Consider the following 19,650-nt stretch of genomic DNA (forward strand, 5'->3'; position numbering starts at 1 on the left):
TTTTTTGCACGTGGCGCATATCACGTGTACGCGTCAGTCACGCGTACGCGTCGATGGCCTTTTCGCGTGTCACGCGTACGTGTTAGGTTCGCGCACGCGTCGCTAAGCAACTTTGCTTTTCACGCGTACGCATCAGGTACGCGCATGCGTTGCCATGTATAGCTCCAAATCACGCGTACGCGTCAATCACGCGCATGCGTCGCTCTTCCCTGGTCAGCTTCATGGTTTCTTCTCTTTCTCTGCAGAAACTCCATCAAATCCATCCGAATGCTACCTAAAATAAATAAAATTGCACAAGATTCAAAGTAGCATCCATAATGGCTAACAGATAATTAATTCTTGATAAAACTTAACAAATTAAATGTAAATTCACTAGGAAAAGGTAAGAAAGATGCTCACGCATCACAACACCAAACTTAAATTGTTGCTTGTCCTAAAGCAACCAAACTAATATAAGCTCAGAATGTGTATTTGTATAAGAATGAGAGTTCGATTAAGCTCATGTCTCTGCTTATAGTGGGGTTTACAACTGTAATCCTGAATAGTTTTGGCATCTTACTCTCCTTTGAATCAGAAGAATGTTATTGTCATTCGGAATTAGAATCCGGATAATATTATGAATTCTCTGATCTTTTGTAACTCAATTTAACCCTTGAACACAACTATTCTTCTTTTCTTTGGTGCTTTACACCTTGAGCCTAGCCGTGACTTTAAATGTTTTGTCTCAAGTTTTACTTGACACAGAAACACCACAAGCACTTAACTGGGGAACTCTTTTGAAGTTCTGATTTTTCTTTCAGCTACTCTCAGACAGTGGTGCTCAAAGCCTTTGGCATACTCTTCTAATTGCAGTTGATCTCAACTCTAAATGTTTTGTCTCAAGGATTACTTGACACAAGAACACCACAAGCATGTAACTAGAGAAATAACTCTTTGATCTTTTAATCATGTCTGACCTCCCTAGTTATTGATGCTCAGAGCCTTGGACCTGTTTTTTTTAATGCTGTTTCTTTTGCTTCAAGGATTAAACTTTTTACTTATTTCAGAGAAGTCATAATAATTCTCTAAATCCCTGTTCCTAGTACATCAACATTCTTTGATTCAAATTTAAATATGCACTGTTCATGTCATGCATTCAAAGTTACAGAAAATACCACCACATCTAAGTAATTAAGACTATTCTTCAATATAAACTCACTTTCTCATACAATACATCACTTCTGTATTTTTTATTTGAATCCAAGCTCAGTGAGTAATACATGAAACATCTTTTCAGAATTAAGGCAATTAAGAGAGAACTAAACTAGACCTAGGATTCTAACTAATAAAGGATCATGCAACAAACAAAGCAAAATAACAGAAATCAGAACATAATATAGTAAAAGCGGAAAGGAATATAGAATGAAAGGAACTCAACCACCTTAGTTATCCTAGCGGTTATTTTATTCTTCAAGTTGTGCTCCTCCGTGAAGATGATTCGCCTCCCTTTTGGTGCCATAAAAATAAACAGAAAACCTTTAAACAAAGCGTCAACACCAAACTTAAAGGTTTGCCTGTCCTCAAGCAAAGAAGAACTGAAAAAAGAAAGAGACAAATATTATAAAGAAAAAGAAAAGGATAAAAGAACAAGAGAGAATTAGGATTGGGAGAGAGAGAAAGAAAATTAAAAATGGCGGCGAACTAGTGTAGTTGTGCGGCGAAGGTGACGCGTATGCGTACAGCACGCGTACGCGTGGGTCGCAAATTTTCCTTAATGACGCGTGAGCGTCAGGCACGCGTCTGCATGCCCATGATTTGTGTGATTCGCTTGAAGCCAGACGCGTGCACGCACAACTCTCTGTTCGTGTGGCTTGGGAACCAATAACTTCATGCGACGCGTGCGCATCATGCACGCGCACGCGTGGATGGCCATTTGTGCAAATGGCACGTACGCGTCAGGGACGCGTACGTGTGAACAAGTTTTGTGCTTCTAGTACACTTCCAGTCCCAAGCCAGCACAACTCTCTGCCCAAACACTTATTTACGTTGATTTTTAAGGTCATGCGTATGCGTCGATGATGCGTATGCGTGGAGTGCCAAAATCACGAATGACGTACACGCGTGGGGTACGCGTACGCGTTGGCTTGTTTGTGCGAAAGGCATCATTCCTGCGCGACTCCCGCGCAACTTGATAAACCACTATTTTATGGTTTATATTGTGTTTAATTGTGTGGTTTTATCATGATCTTTGCCCACTTATTCATTAAATAAGCAAGCATTTATATTTCCTTCCTAAAGTTATTGCATGATTGAAAACTTGCTTCCTAGAGACTTTTAATTATGTATTTTATTTTCCCTTTATTCCATTCGATGTCGTGATCTGTGTGTTAAGTGTTTCAGGCTTTATAGGGCATGAATGAGTTGGAGATTGGGAAGGAAGCTTGTAAAAATGGAAGGAACACAAGAAATTGAGGAGATGACCAGCGAGAAGCGACACGACCGCATGGACGATGCAACCGCGCGGAGAAGAGCAAATCGCAATGACGCAGCCGCATGGATGACACGACCGCGTGGCAAAGCAGAATGCCGAATGATGCGTCCGCATGAGCGACGCGATCACGTGACATGCGCGATCTGCATAATCTGCAGAATTGCTGGGGGCAATTTCGGGCCCCATTTTGACCCAGTTTTCGGCCCAGAAAAGCAGACTAGTGCCAGAGAACATGTAGAAACCAGAGAGAACATTCATTCCGCATAGTTTTAGTTTTTAGATATAGTTCTACTCCTCCTCTAGGTTTTCTCTCTACCCATTCATAGTTTTTAGGATTAGTTATTTTTTGTTATTTTTGCATTGGGATATTGAGAAGAGTTATTGCCTCATCAAGACTTCGACATTCTAGTTCGTTCTCTTCACTTGTCTTTTACTCTTCCATGTTCCTTAATTTACTTAATTTTATTATTGGATTATTTTAGCATTTATTAATACAAGAATCACTTTTATTTTAAATTAATCTTTTGAGCATTATTTATCATGTCTTTCTTTAATTCCCTTTCTTACGTTATGAATTTTACATTTATAATGAGCGAGTAGTCCCCTAACTTGATGGGGAGTCGATGAAAGGAATCCTTGAGTTGGAATGCTCAAGAGAAAGATTGTAATTGGGTTTATTATTGGATTACTCTCTAGTCACTAACACCAATTCTCCCAAGAGTGGATTGGAACCTGTGGATAGAACAGCATTCCAACTTGTTTGAATTTTTCTTACTTAGTAAGGGACAACTAAACACAATAAATCTCAATTGTCAATTAATCTTGAGAGTACTGCAACAAGAATAGGGCTTCCATCTAATCAACTCCCAGTCAAAGCTTATATTTATATTTATATACATTCTCTAATTTAATTTTCTGTCATTCAACTCAAACCTTTTTGAAAACCTTCTGATTAATAAAATAGCACACTTTCCTGCAACTCGTTGGGAGACGACCTGGGATTCATACTCCCAGTATTTTAATTTTAATTTCTGTGACACCCCTTTTTAAATTGATAAGTGAATTTCTGGTTGGTTGAGAACTATACTGGCAACGCATAATTTATAATCATTCTTAACTCGCCAATTTCCTCAAGCATCAATTTTTGGTGCCATTGCCGGGGAGTTGCAATAGAGTGCTAAAGTTATTAATTGGAATTTATTTATTTGTATTTTATTTTATTTTGCTACTATGAGCTGCTTGTTTCTTTCGTTAGATGACGCATTCACTTCCTGATCCAAGCTTGCCAGTATTCGATCCTGAGATTGAAAGAACTATTTCACGAATAAGGCAAGCTCGGCGTCGGTTAGCCCTCTCTGAGGGCAGATTTGAAACGCCATTTGAGGAAGAAACCAGCTCCCGTTCTACTGATTCGGTTGATTTACGTACAGGTAACATGGCGGCAGCCAGAAGAGTCACTATCCAGGAAGCTGGAGCCCCTAATTTTTCAATGCAACCATTCCAAGCGCATCATCCAGTGGTGGCTACAGATTTTGAAATAAAGACCGCACTGCTCAATTTGATGTCCAAGTTTCATGGCTTACCTGCTCAAGAGCCTATCAAGCACCTGGGAGATTTTCAAGCAGCCTGTTCTACTGTCAGGCGTGATGGTGCAGATGAAACTTTAATTTTGCTGAAAGCTTTCCCGTTTTCTCTTGAGGGAAAGGCAAGAGAGTGGTACTACACTCAACCAGCAACAACTGTATCCAACTGGGATACACTCAGAAGAGAATTTTTAGAAAAGTTCTTTCTAGCTGAAGTTACTGATAAACTGAGAAAAACATTTCCATGATTGTTCAAGATGAATCCGAGACGCTTTATGAATACTGGGAGCTCTTCAATAATCTTCTGGAAGCATGCCCCCACCATATGATTGACAAGATAGTGTTACTCGGTTATGTCACACAGGGCATGAGGCCCCAAGATAAGACCACATTGGAAAGTGCTAGCAATGGGTCTATGAAAAAGTACAAGACCACTGATGAGACATGTCAATTGATTAGTGACTTAGCTGAATCTACCAGGAATCACAGGCAGAAACAAGGCCGTTCAAAAGCCGTTACAGAAGTATCCTCTAGCAGAGAGACTACTGCTCTAACTCAGAGTATCTGTGAAATGACCAACTTGCTGAAGCAAATGCAATTGAATCAACAATAAGTTCAGCAAGCTCAACCTTCTCCAGCACAGTAAAACCAACAGTTAGTCCCACAGAGAGTTTGCAGAATCTGTGCTGATTACAGTCATTATACTGATGAATGTCCGCAGCTCCAACAGGAAGACAACACCGTGGCAGCCACTTATAACTTCTATGACCGCCCCAACCAAGGGTACAATCAAGGTGGTAATTACAACCATGGGTGGCAGGACAATTCTAACTAGAATTGGAGGGACAACAACAACAGAGGAGGCAGAGATAATCAGGGATATCAGAGGTGGAATAATAACAACAACAGGCAACAGAATCAGAATCAGCCTTACAAAGCACCTCCCCTGAGGCAATCCCAAGGACCACAGAATACCCAACAGCAGACCTCTCAAATTACCTATCCTTCTTCATCTGCCAATGATGACTTACTACAATCTATTGATCAGAGACAGCAGACCATGGAAAATAACATTAATGCCACTCTAAATGGTCTGAACGCTACTTTGCAAGCTCTTGTCTCACAGATTGGATCAATGAACAACTCCAATAACCAACCTTTGAGCTCCAGTGGAATTCCCTCTCAACCAATACCCAATCCTAAGGGTGGTATTAATGCCATCACCCTGAGGTCCGGAACCACACTACAAGAGAGGAATCAGGAGGAGCCAAACCCACCAAAGCACGCCTCAGCTGAAGAGGTAGTGGAAATAGAAGATGTTGAAGAAGAAAAGGACATACAGGACATAGCTGAAGAAGAAGAAGTGCAACCACAAGAGGAAGCACCAAAAGGCGCAGACACTGCAGAAGATACCACTCCCATTCCATTTCCACAACTTGCAAGGAAGCCCAGGAAGCAGCTGAAACCTGATCCCAAAATGGTAGAGTTATTCAAAAAGGTTGAGGTAACTGTTCCCCTTTTTGATGTTATTCAACAGGTACCTAAATATGTAAAGTTTCTAAAAGATTTACGTATACATAAAGACAAAATTAATGAATTAGAAACTATTCCCTTAGGAAGTTCCATATCTGCTTTAATGGGAGGTTTACCTGAGAAGTGTAGTGACCCAGGTCCTTGTATGGTTAATTGTACTATAGGTGGTTGACGTTGGTTATTTTTGCCAATAAAGAATTTCATAAAAACAGTCGCGTTGTAGATATAGTCTCTAAACTGACAGAAATCCCTTCGTACAAATGTTTTGGGTGTCACAAGTAACAAACCCCTTTTAAAATTGTTAACCGAGTATTCAAACCTCGGGTCGTCTTCTCAAGGAACTGCAAGGAGGTATGTTCTTATTATTGGCTATAAAGGTTGTAATCGGGGTTTAGGAGGTGAGAAGCAAGTGATTTAAATGACAAATAAAGTAAATGGCAATTAAAATAAATAATTACTGTAAAGCAACTTTTGGCAAGGTAAGAGAAATTAGAAGGCCACTTTGTTGTCTCTCTCAACAATAATAAAAGTTGAATCTAAATTCCACTTGGTCAACCTTTACTAAAGTAAAAGTAAGTCAAGGGATTAATTAAATTGGCCTTTGAATCCTATTTATTTCCTAGGAAAAGGTTGGGATTACTAAAGTTCAGCTCAATTAGCAAGATAACGATTATCAATTAAGTTGAGTTGATAACTATTGGGTTACTGATTTCTTGACCAGGACCAAAAGGGGAAAAAGTAAATTGCTGGAATAACAGTGTCCTTAGATGGAAAGCAATGGTAACACAAATTAAAGAGAAAGCAATCAATAACTGAAATACCTCAAATAATCATTAATTCAAATCTTAACATGGAAAGAATTCATAAGTCAAGCTGGCAACATTTATAGATACGAATAAAAGCATTAAAGTAAAAGCAGCATAGAAACATAATTTAAAGTAAATATTAAACCTGGATCGAGCGTCACTCTTAGAAACTAAGAGAAGTCCTAAATCCTAATCCTAATCCTAAGAGAGAGAGGAGAGAACCTCTCTCAAACTAAATCTAAATCATGAAAATTGGAAATTGGCGAGCTCTCCCTAAATGGATGCGTTTCCTCACTTCATAACCTCTGGTCTATGCCTTCTGGACTTGGATTTGGGCCAAAAAGGGCTTCAGAATTCGCTATGAGTGTTTTCTGCAATTTCTGGTGCGTGGTCTCTGTCACGCGTTCGCGTGGGTCACGCGGTCACGTCATTCGGAGCATTTCTTTGCCATGCAGTCGCGTCAGTCATGCAACCGCGTCATGTGCGTTCTGCTTAAGGCGCGCAGTCGCGTCAGTCATGCGGCCGCGTCGCTGCTGATTCGCGCTTGGCACGCGATCGCTTTGTCCATGCGATCGCGTGGATGCCAGTTTCTTCAGAAGCTCTATTTTGTGCTTTCCTTCCATTTTTGTATGTTTCCTTTTCCATCCTTTAAGTCATTCCTACCTTAGAAGATCTGAAACTACTCAACACACTAATCACGGCATCGAATGGAAATAAAGGTAATTAAAATAATTAATATTAAAGCTTAGGAAACATATTTTTCACATACATCACATAATGAGGAAGGAAAAGTAAAACCATGCAATTAATATGAATAAGTGGGTGAAGGATTGAATAAATCACTCAAATTAAGCACAAAATAACTCATGAAATATGGGTTTATCAGTGGTGTAGTATTTTCTGATTGCATGTGTGATTTAGGAGCATGTGTAAGTATAATGCCTTTGTCTATATATGATATTTTGAGGCTCCCTCCCTTAAAAAGGTCAGCAGCTCGTTTTGTGTTAGCAGATAAAAGCATTATCACAGTGGCTGGAGTTGCTGAAGATGTATTAGTGGGCATTAAAGGGCTCACATTTCCCATTGATTTTTATATCCTGGAGATGCCCCAGAATGCCTCAGATAAGCCATCATCAATCCTACTCGGAAGACCATTCCTGAAGACCTCAAGGTTCAAATTAGATGCTTTTTCAGGAACATACTCTTTTGAAATAGATGGCCGAGTAGTGATCTTCAATCTGAATGGAGTTATGAAGCATCCTCCGGAGGATCATTCCATCCTCCAGTGTGACATTATAGATGAAACCGTAGCTGAAGTTCACCAGGAGGAGTTTGAAGAGAAGCATACAGGAGAAGGTCCAAGTGTGGGGACATTCTCAGAGGACAATGATAGTGCTTTGCCTTTGTCACCAGCTCCAGACAACCCAGAGCCAGAACATGATCAGAAGTTAGAATTAAAACCCCTTCCTCCACACCTCAAATATGCTTACCTTGAAGACGGGTAGAAGTTTCCAGTTATCATTGCAAGAGAACTCACTTCTCAACAAGAAGAGCTGCTACTTGGTATGCTGAGGAGGCACAAGAAGGCAATTGGGTGGAGTTTGGCAGACAGAGTAGGCATCAACCCTCAAGTATGTGAGCATAGAATATTTTTAGAAGAGGGAACAAGACCTGTCCGTCAACCCCAGAGAAGACTGAACCCCACTATCCTAGAGGTTGTCAAAAAGGAAGTGACCATACTACTAGAGGCAGATATCATCTATCCCATCTCAGACAGTGAATGGGTAAGTCCAGTACAAGTGGTGCCAAAGAAGTCTGGAGTCACTGTAGTGAAGAATGAGCATGGAGAGCTCCTGACAACCAGAGTTCAGAACGCCTGGAGGGTCTGTATTGACTACAGACGCCTCAACCAAGCAACCCGTAAAGATCACTATCCTCTTCCATTCATTGATAAAATGCTGGATTGCCTGTCAGGTAAATCACATTATTGTTTTTTAGATGGTTACACAGGTTATTTCCAGATTCATATAGCCCCTGAGGATCAAGAAAATACCACTTTTACATGTCCTTTTGGGACTTATGCTTACAAGAGAATGCCCTTTGGCTTGTGCAATGCACCAGCTACTTTCCAAAGGTGCATGATGAGTCTTTTCTATGATCTTATTGAGGATTGTATTGAGGTTTTTATGGATGATTTTAGTGTATACAACGATTCCTTTAGCCTTTGCTTAGATGGATTATCTAGAGTATTAGATAGATGTGTCAGTACAAACCTTGTATTAAATTTTGAAAAATGTCACTTTATGGTTAAACAAGGGATTGTACTAGGACATGTTGTGTCTAATACTGGCATTTCTGTAGATCCAGCAAAGGTGGATGTTATTTCTACTTTACCTTACCCCTCTTCTGTGAGGGAGGTCCATTTTTTCCTTGGCCATGCAGGTTTTTACAGGAGATTCATTAAGGACTTCAGTAAGGTAGCACTTCCCTTATCAAGATTACTGCAGAAAGACATTGAGTTCGACTTCAGTGACAATTGCAAACAAGCGTTTGATAAGCTGAAGACCGCACTGACTCAAGCCCCAATTGTAAGAGGACAAGACTGGAGCCAACCATTTGAAATTATGTGTGATGCTTCCAACCATGCAGTAGGAGCAGCACTAGCTCAGTGTGAAGGTAAGGACCCCTTTGTTATTGATTATGCGTCTAAAACTTTAGATGCCGCTCAGTCTAATTATACTACTACTGAGAAAGAGCTTCTTGCTATTGTTTTTGCTCTGGATAAATTCCGAGCCTATTTACTTGGTACGAAGGTAGTAGTGTATTCAGACCACGCAACTCTAAAGTATCTATTATCTAAAAAGGAGTCCAAACCAAGGCTTATACGTTGGATACTGCTATTACAAGAATTTGATTTAGAAATTAAGGACAGGAGTGGTAACCAAAATTTAGTGGCAGACCACTTGAGTCGCCTTGAGCACATTACAAATGACTCCACTCCTATAGCTGATAATTTCCCATTTGATAACCTGCAAGCAGTATCTGAGATAGTCCCTTGGTATGCACCTGTAGCTAATTATCTAGTTAGCCGCACCATTCCTCCATACTTTTCTAAGCATCAAAGAGACAAGCTGAAAAGCGAGTCTAAATATTATATATGGGATGACCCATATTTATGGAGATGTGGCGCTGACCAGGTAATTAGACGGTGTGTGCCTCAATCAGAATTCGAGTCCATCTTAGAGGCCTGTCACTCATCTGAGAGTGGAGGACATTTTGGCCCTCAAAGAACTGCTAGAAAAATCTTAGACTGTGGATTCTGGTGGCCTACTCTTTTTAGGGACACTGCTGAATTTTGTAAATCCTGTTTCCCATGCCAGAAATTTGGTAATATATCCAGGAGGGATGAGATGCCTCAACAGATTATGCTTTTCTGTGAAATTTTTGATGTTTGGGGCATTGACTTCATGGGTCCATTTCCAAATTCCAATGGTTATTTTTATATATTGTTAGCTGTGGATTACGTTTCCAAATGGGTGAAAGCAATTCCTACCCGCACTGATGATGCTAACACTGTTGTTTCCTTTGTGAGAAACCATATTATTTGTCGCTTTAGATCACCACGAGCAATCGTGAGCGATCAAGGCACCCATTTTGTAACAGGAGACTAACAGGATTGATGAAGAAACATGGGATAATCCATAAAGTTGCAACAGCTTACCATCCTCAGACTAATGGGCAAGCCGAAGTGTCAAATAGAGAGATAAAGCGTATCTTGCAGAAGATAGTCAAACCTCATAGAAGAGACTGGAGCACTAGGCTACAAGATGCACTCTGGACATACAGAACAACATACAAAACACCCATTGGGATGAGTCCTTTCTGCTTAGTTTATAGAAAAGCTTGTCATCTCCCTGTTGAAGTAGAGCACAAAGCCTTTTGGGCAGTAAAGGAATGCAACATGGGAATTGGGGGAGCCGGAGCTGAAAGGAAGTTGCAACTGCAAGAACTGGAAAGCCTTCGCCTAGAAGCTTATGAGAACTCAAGACTATACAAGGAGAAGATGAAGGCTGTACATGATCAGCACATCAAGAGGAAAGAGTTCCAACCTGGGGACTTAGTCCTCCTTTACAAGTCTCGACTGAGGCTCATGGCAGGCAAGTTGAGATCTAGATGGGAAGGTCCATACAGAGTAGAGAAGGCCGAACCATACGGAGTTTATCACCTTAGCCATCCTTCAAGCTCTGAACTTATCAAAGTTAATGGACATCGTTTAAAGCTGTACCATGGCGAGAAGCGGAAGAAAGACAAGGAGCTCGAGATCTTCCGCTTGGAAGATCCCCACATAGCTGAAGACTGAGCTAGTGGAGTGTCCAACTTACGGACGTTAAAGCAAAGTGCTAGGTGAGAGACAACCCACCATGGTATGATCGTTCTTTTCTTTATTTTTTAGTTTTTTTATTCAATAACTCTTCTCTTCATTAGTACATTTCGTGCATCTGCATTTACATACTCTTATTTTTATATAAAAAAATGTTACGCGACGCGACTGCATCATTGACGCGTTCGCGTCGCAGGTGTTGGGAGAGACAATTAAAAATGAACAGAGAGTCACGCGAGAGCGTGGCTGGAGGTATGCCAATAGCACAATTCGGCCCACGCGATCGCGTCGCTGACGCGACCGCGTCATATGGGATCAGTGGCCTCCCACGCGACCGCGTGCCCCACGCGGCCGCGTGATCAAGGATTTCGACGTAATAATGGTGCACAGCTGAAAGTTGTGCTAGAGTGGTGCTGGACTCGCGCTGGACGCGCAGTCCACTCACGCGACCGCGTGCCCCACGCGGCCGCGTCACATCCCAATAATTGTCCACTCACGCGATCGCATGCCCCATGCGATCGCGTCACCCAAAATTTGGCATTTAATGGTTTTGAACAGAGAGTTGTGCGAGTGCGAGGCTACCCTCGCGCCAATGGCATAAAACGGGTCACGCGATCACGTGATCGACGCGACCGCGTGCCCCACGCGATCGCGTCGCTTGCGTCGCACAGCCTCCCTAATTCTGCCAACTATCTTATCTTTTTCTCCCCAAATCCTATTTTCTCTTTTTCTCCTTATTTCTTCTACCTTTCTTCCACCCTACCTTCTTCCTTCTTTTTCACTTTTTACTTTCTCTCACCCCCATTAACAAGGTTTTTCTTTTCTTCTTCCCTCCTCACTTTTCTATTATTCTTCTTATTTTTATATGTTATCTTCTTTTCTTTTCTTTTTACCTTCATTGTTCTTATTTTATTTTTCTTTTCTTTTCCTTTTTACTTGGTGTTATAAATTTAATTGAGTCATTATTTATAATTATATGCTTGTGGATTGTTGTAAATTTGTTTGACAATTATATATATTACTTTTTAAGGGATTACTTGCATGTTCAAATTATTATTTTCAAGAGCTTATTCTACATGCATGCTATGTGTTTGTGAAAAAGCCTATATGGCATTATGAACTTCTCTACATTTTTCTACTCTAATATTCAATGCTTGCTTTTCACAAAATCCCTTTACTACTTTATTAATTGAATTTAATTATCAATACAAACGTGATAGTTAGTTACGAGTGATAACATATTCAAATTGGACATTGAATGCTTGATCTACGCTACTCATGCCTTTGCCTGCATGCCAATAAACCCCTTGCATTTACTTGTCCCTATATACCCTTGCTATGTTTCCATTGATGACTTTTTCCATGTCGTCTGGACCATGTGTTAACGTCACTCTTCTTTATTGTGCATTGCTTATCACTTACACCACCCTCTTCCTTGCTCTATTCCTTTCAATTTATTTTACTTTCTCTTCCCTTTTTCAGGATGGCCACCAAGAAAGGAAAGGAGAAAGCTACTCCCAAACAACCAGCAAGAAAAGGTACAAAAAGGGCATTAGTAGCAGAACCCTCTTCAACTACAGTAAAGCCCTCAACAAAGAGATTTAAGAGGATTATAAAGGTTGATGAAAAAGAGAAAGCTTTCCTAGCAAAGGACACTGCACGATTTCCCAATCGCTACTGTGAGCAGATGTTCCCCATCCTGGCAGAAAGGAATTACAACAACGAATACCTTCTTCTCCTCTCGCCCAATATTGCTACCTTCGTTGAGCCGTAAATTGCCCGAAGACAATGGGGTTTCCTACAGAGACAGCCAAGGCAGGTCAATCTTTCTTGGGTAGTCGAGTTCTACTCCAATTTCCACTACCCACTCTGTAGTCTGTCTATGTTCGTCAGAAGCAAGTCCCCATTACAGAAGAAGGCATTCAGAAAGCTCTAAGTCTTCCCACTATTCCAGAAGGATTGGACGCCTTTCAAGAAGCCGCACTCAAGCGCCAGATGTACCAATTTGACTGGGACGCTGTTCTCAGAGTTATCGCATTACCTGGCAGCAGATGGATCTACGGATACCATCGTACCCGCCCTAAGGGAATATCGGCTTCTGCACTTACCTTGGAGGCTCGCGTATGGGCACAGATCATGTCCCATTACGTCTTCCCGAGCACTCACGAATCCTCCTTCACTGTGGACATGGCCGTTCTACTATGGTGCATCCTTACAGACCAACCTCTGAATCTACCAAGACATATCCGGAATGCTATGGAACACGTACAAATTGCGGGCAACTTACCTTTTCCCGCCCTGGTCTCAGATCTTGTCTCAGTAGCCGGAGTCTCCTACAGAGCTGGGGACACCAAAGCCATGCTTCCACAGGATGATCAGTATGTCCCCAACGGGAAGTACCTTAGACTTCCAGCAGCCACTACCAGCCAGCCTACTGAACCAGTTGAAGATATTCCTTCTTCAACACCACAAGCACCCACAACAGCCCAACTGCTCCAGCAGATACTTGAAAAGTTGGATCGGCATGAACAAAAAGCTCAGATGAGAGAGCGCCGTAACAAGCGCCGATTCACATACCTCAAGGAGCTGATCATGGAAAATTCAAAGACTCAGACACCCCGGAATCCACTTCTTTTACCAGCACAGGGAGCTATGATGGTCCCGACTGTGGAGATGCTGCTACCAGCCCACCTTTGTTCTTGACAGATGGCACCGAGGACGGTGCAAAGCCTTAAGTCTGGGGAGGTCGGTCAGTACCTGACTTCCAGAGGTAATTTCTCTTCCCTATACACGAATAAATTAGGATATTTAGTTAGTTTTTCTTTTGTAGAATAGGATAAATTGCATAGTAATAGATTAGTTGCATGCATGTTCTGCTTGATTGAAAAGACAATAAGTTTCTTCTAAGACTCTATCTTTGGAACAAAATTTCACTAATTTTAATTAAAACTTTTATGTTAAATTTGCTTGAAGTTGTATTTGGAACATGATTTTTGAGCTAAAGAACACACAACCTGTGAGATTTGAGCCTTTATGAATGGTTACATTATTTAACCATAATTATTTTATTCTTGTGTGTTTACTTCTCTATGATTGTAATCTATATTTTGTTTCATCTTATATGTCCAATGTTTATTATATTTACATGCTTGCATATGATTGAGGCCATTATTTGTTTAGCTTACTTATCCAAAATAAGCCTACCCTTTCAATTACCTTTGTTAGCCACTTTGAGCCTTTAAATCCCATTTATTCTATATTTTACCACATTACTAGCCTTAAGCAGAAAAACAATTATACATCCCAAATTGAATCTTTGGTTAGCTTAAAATAGAATTGTGTATGTTATTTAAGTATGGGAAATTGTGGGAACAAAGGATAATAAGGGAATGAGGATAATATAATGGAATTTGGATGCCTACTCATGTGAAACTATAAAAATAAAAAATCTATACGCACTGATAAGCTATGTTTATGTTTATGTTATATATATATATATATATATATATATATATATATATATATATATATATATATATATATATATATATATATATATATAAGGGGACAAAATTACCCCAATGTTAGATTAAGAATTCAAAAATCAATGCATGTATGATAAAATAAAGGGATAAGTATTGTTTTGGTCCCTCACGTTGAGGGTCAGAATCGAACCCGTCCCCGATCTAATTTTCGATTTAGAATCATCCTTAACGTTTTTTTTCGTATTAAAATCGTCTTTTTTAATTTTTATTCCTAAACTACCCTTCCTTTTTAATAAAATTTAAAAAATTTAAAAAAAAATAAAACACGGTTGGGGTGGGGGGAGGGGAGACAGGGAGGGGAAGACCGGGGGTGGGGTGGGGTGGATGGTGGTGGGAAGGGGAGACCGGAGGGTGGGGGAGGGGGGAAGGGGAGACCGGGGGTGGGGGTGGCGGGAAGGGGAGAAGGGGAGGGGGAGACCGGGGGTAAGGTGGGGGTGGATGGTGGTGGGAAGGGAAGGCTGGAAGGGTGGGGGAGGGGGAGAGGGGAGACCGGAGGGTGGGGGAGGGGGGAAGGGGAGACGAAGACGGGGAGGGGGAGAGGGGAGACCGAAGGGTGGGGGAGGGGGAAGGAGAGACCGGGGGTGGGGGTGGCGGGAAGGGGAGACGGGGAGGGGGAGACCGGGGGTGAGGTGGGGGTGGGGTGGGGTGGATGGTGGTGTGGGAAGGGGAGACCGGAGGGGTGGGGGAGGGGGAAGGGGAGACCGGAGGGTGGGGGAGGGGGAAGGGGAGACCGGAGGGGGAAGGGGGAAGGGGAGGAGGGGGTGGGGAGGAGAGGGAGGAGGAGGCGGGACGGGGTTTTATTTTTTTTGTTTTAATTTTTTAAATTTTATTAAAAAGGAAGGGTAGTTTAGGAATAAAAATTAAAAAGGACGATTTTAATACGAAAAAAAAACGTTAAGGATGATTCTAAATCGAAAATTAGATCGGGGACGGGTTCGATTCTGACCCTCAACGTGAGGGACCAAAACAATACTTATCCCTAAAATAAAAATAAAAAGTTGAAACATGAGTATGGAATGTAAAAGGGAATTTCTGGGTAGCTAGGTATAAATTTTAGAAGTTATATAGAATATATATAGGTTATGTTAAAGCTTGGGTTAATTAAAGATTCAATTTATAAGCTTACTTAGCCATATATGTATCCTTACCCTTACCTTGGCCCCATTACAACCTTGAAAAGACCTCATGATGTTTACATTGGTATATTAAATGTTGTTGATTGGTTAGGAGAAGAACAAAAGTTAGAGAGCATGATTAGAGAAAGATAGAGTGATTACCCTATATACTAGAGAGACTAGAGTGTACATACTTCATCAGTGAGGGTTCCATGCTTGAATTTCTATGTTCCCTGCTTTCATGAGCTATCTTCTTGCACTTTTATCTGTTTTTACTGTATAAGGATTGAGTTAGTGAAATTTGATTTGTAATTGTTTTGAAGAGCTTACTTACTTTTGATCAAGCAGACAAAAATCATACAGCTGCATTCATATATATAGGTTGCATTGCATTGCATAGGTTTTACATGTTCTTACTCATTTATTTTATCTCCTTCAACTAAGCATGAGGACATGCTAATGTTTAAGTGTGGGGAGGTTGATAAACCACTATTTTATGGTTTATATTATGTTTAATTGTGTGGTTTTATCATGATCTTTGCCCACTTATTCATTAAATAAGCATGCATTTATATTTCCTTCCTAAAGTTATTGCATGATTGAAAACTTGCTTCCTAGAGACTTTTAATTATGTATTTTATTTCCCCTTTATTCCATTCGATGCCATGATCTGTGTGTTAAGTGTTTCAGGATTTATAGGGCATGAATGTATGAAGACTGGAGGTCCTATCCCAGTTATCCTTATCAATTGTAATGAGAATTGGATTTTTCTCCCACTTTATTAACCTCTAACTATGAAGGTAAGTTAAGTGGATGAATTAATTCTTGAAGAATTCCAATTCTCAATCAACAATGAGTTTGATAACTCCAGAGTCACCAATTATTTAACTAAAGCCAAAAGGGGAGAATTTCTACTTGAATGAAAATAATTTGGATAAATCGAGAACTTTAATAAATTAAAGAAAGCAATCATAAGTCTGGAATACCTCAATTAACTCTAATAAAGACATCAAATGTAACATGGAAGACTTCATAAATTAAATTGGAAAAATAAATAAAAATAAAGAATCTGGGATTGAGAGTCACTCCTAAAACTAAGAGAAATCCTAAATCCTAATCCTAAGAGAGAGGAGAGAACCTCTCTCTCTAAAAACTACATCTACTCCTAAAATTATGAATTATTGAAGCCTCTTTTTGAATGGATGCATTCCCCCACTTTATAGCCTCTAATCTGTGTTTTCTGGGCCGCAAACTGGGTCAGAAACAGTCCAGAATTCGCTGGTTTCGAATTTTGCCACGCTGGTTTTTCGTCACTGCAACGCGGCCGCATGGATCACGCAGTCGCGTCGCCTAGTGTTAGAGGAACTATAGCATATTATATATCAAATCGAAGCCCCGGACGTTAGCTTTCCAACACAACTGGAACCGCGTTATTTGGACCTCTGTAGCTAAAGTTATAGCCATTTGAGTACGAAGAGGTCAGGCTGGACAACTTAGCAATTTCTCCAACTTCTTGTATTCCTTCCACTTTTGCATGCTTCCTTTCCATCCTCTGAGCCATTCCTGCCCTGTAATCTCTGAAATCACTTAACACAGATATCAAGGCATCTAATGGTAATAAGAGAGGATTAAACATAGGAAACTTAAGGCCAAAGAAGCATGTTTTCAATCAAGGCACATAATTAGGAAGGCAAATGTAAAACCATGCAAATAGTATGAATAAGTGGGTAAAGAGTTAATAAAAACCACTCAATTGAGCACAAGATAAACCATAAAATAGTGGTTTATCAACCATGCCATTGGTGCAGTATTGGGACAGAGGCATGATAAGCTTCTGATAATATCATTTATTATGCTAGCCGTGTTTAAATGACGCGTAGAAGAATTACACAACCACAGAAAAGGAGTTTCTTGTAGTGGTTTATGCCATTGACAAGTTCAGATCTTACTTAGTAGGATCAAAAGTGATTATGTACACTGACCATGCTGCTCTAAAATATCTCCTCACAAAGCAGGATTCAAAACCTAGACTCATAAGATGGGTGTTGCTTCTGCAAGAGTTTGATATAGAAATAAGAGACAGAAAAGGGACTGAGAACCAAGTAGCTGATCACTTGTCTCGGATAGAACCAGTAGCAAGAGCGTCCCTCCCTCCTGCTGATATCTCTGAAACCTTTCTGGATGAGCAACTCTTTGCCATTCAGAAAGTACCATGGTTTGCAGACATTACAAACTATAAAGCTGTGAGATTCATACCCAAGGAGTATAGTAAGTGATAAACCCCGATTTCGTGATTTTTCTTGTGCTTATTTTGGGGGATTTTGTCACCTTTTCTCGCATTTATTCAATGAAATAACATGGTTTTGTAATTCTCCCTTGAATTTTGCTTAAGTGTAAAAACATGCTTTTTAGGCCCTAAATTGGTGATTTTAATTCACTTTAATTCCATTCAATGCCTTGATGTGTTTGATGAGTTAATTCATCTTCATAAGGCAAGTATTGGATTGAAGAAATGAGGAGAAAAGCATACAAAAAGGGAGAATGCGTGAAGAAACAAAGATTGGGAATGCACCAAAGGACGTGCACGCGCACCAGGCACCCATGCGCATAAGTGGTTTCGCCTATAGATGCACACGCATACATGCTGCGTCCGCGCGGGTTGAGAATTTGCCAGTCGACGCGCACGCGCACATGGCGCGCACGCGCCGATACTCTCACGTGGCCCACTTGAAGGCAAAATGCTGGGGGTAATTTCTGAGCTGCCCAGGCCCAAATCCAACTTGTTTTTGAGTGTATTTCATGCAGAATTGAAGTCCAAGCAAGGGGGAGTAATTGTTTGAAGTGTTAGCATCATGTAGAGTAGTTTCTAGAGAGAGAAGCTCCCTCTTCTCTCTAGAATTAGGTTAGGATTAGGTTAATCTCTCATAGATCCATGTTTAATTTCTTGCTTTCATCTTGTTTCTTCTACAATTTCTTGTTCCTATTACTCTATTCTTCTTAGTTCTCATGCTAATTTTACCTTTTATGCTCTTTTATATTCATGGATGTTCATTTTGAATTTGATTTTCTTTTAATGAAATTTATGTTTAATGTTTCTTTTATTGATGATTTGAGTTATGATCTTATTTTTTTTGTAATTGGTAGTTGATAGATTTACTATTCTTGCACTTTTACCATGCTTTCCTTTTATTCCTTCCAAGTGTTTGATAAAATGCTTGGTTGGATTTTAGAGTAGAATTTTGTGCTCTTGGCTTGGAAAGGTAACTTAGGACTCTTGAGTCACTAATGTCCAAGTGATTGACGATTGGGAGCCATTAACGCTAGATCTCACCAATCGATTAGGTGTAGAACTAGGACTTATGGACTTGGATTGATATAGCTCACTTGACTTTCCTCTACTATTAGTTAGGGGTTCACTTAGTGGGATTGATCCTTGCCAATTCTCATGTTATGGTTAGTGATTAGGATAGAGATCCTTGACCACCTAACCTTGCCAAGACCATTTTGTTAGTTTATTTCCTTTGCCATTTATATTTCTTTTCCATCATCTCAAAAACTCCAAAACATACCTCATAACCAATAACAAGGCACTTTATTGCAATTCCTAGGGAGAACGACCCGAGGTTTAAATACTTTGGTTTATAAAATTTACGGGTTTGTACTTGTGACAAACAAAATTTTTGTATGAAAGGACTATTGTTTGGTTTAGAAACTATACTTTACAACAAGAATTCATTAGTGGAATTCTAGACCACACAAAAGTCTCGCTCATCAGTAAGCAGCAAACAAAAAAATTGGTTTCTGATGCAAAGTACTACCTGTGGGATGAACCATATCTCTTTAAGAGATGTGCAGATGGAATAATCCGTAGGTGTGTGCCTAGAGAAGAGGCACAGAAGATCCTATGGCATTGCCATGGATCACAATATGGAGGAAATTTCGGAGGTGAGCGAACAGCCACAAAGGTCCTCCAATGTGGCTTTTACTGGCCTACTCTCTATAGAGACTCTCGAGAGTTTGTATGTAACTGTGACAATTGCCAAAGAGCTGGTAATCTACCTCACGGTAATGCCATGCCTCAGCAAGGGATCTTAGAAATTGAGTTGTTTGATGTATGGGGTATTGACTTCATGGGGCCTTTCCCACCATCATATTCAAACACTTATGTTCTGGTTCAAGGATTTACAACCTTGCACCAAATTAGGCATGCAAAATTC

Source organism: Arachis hypogaea, chromosome 17 (assembly GCF_003086295.3).
Source record: "Arachis hypogaea cultivar Tifrunner chromosome 17, arahy.Tifrunner.gnm2.J5K5, whole genome shotgun sequence".
NCBI lineage: Eukaryota > Viridiplantae > Streptophyta > Magnoliopsida > Fabales > Fabaceae > Arachis > Arachis hypogaea.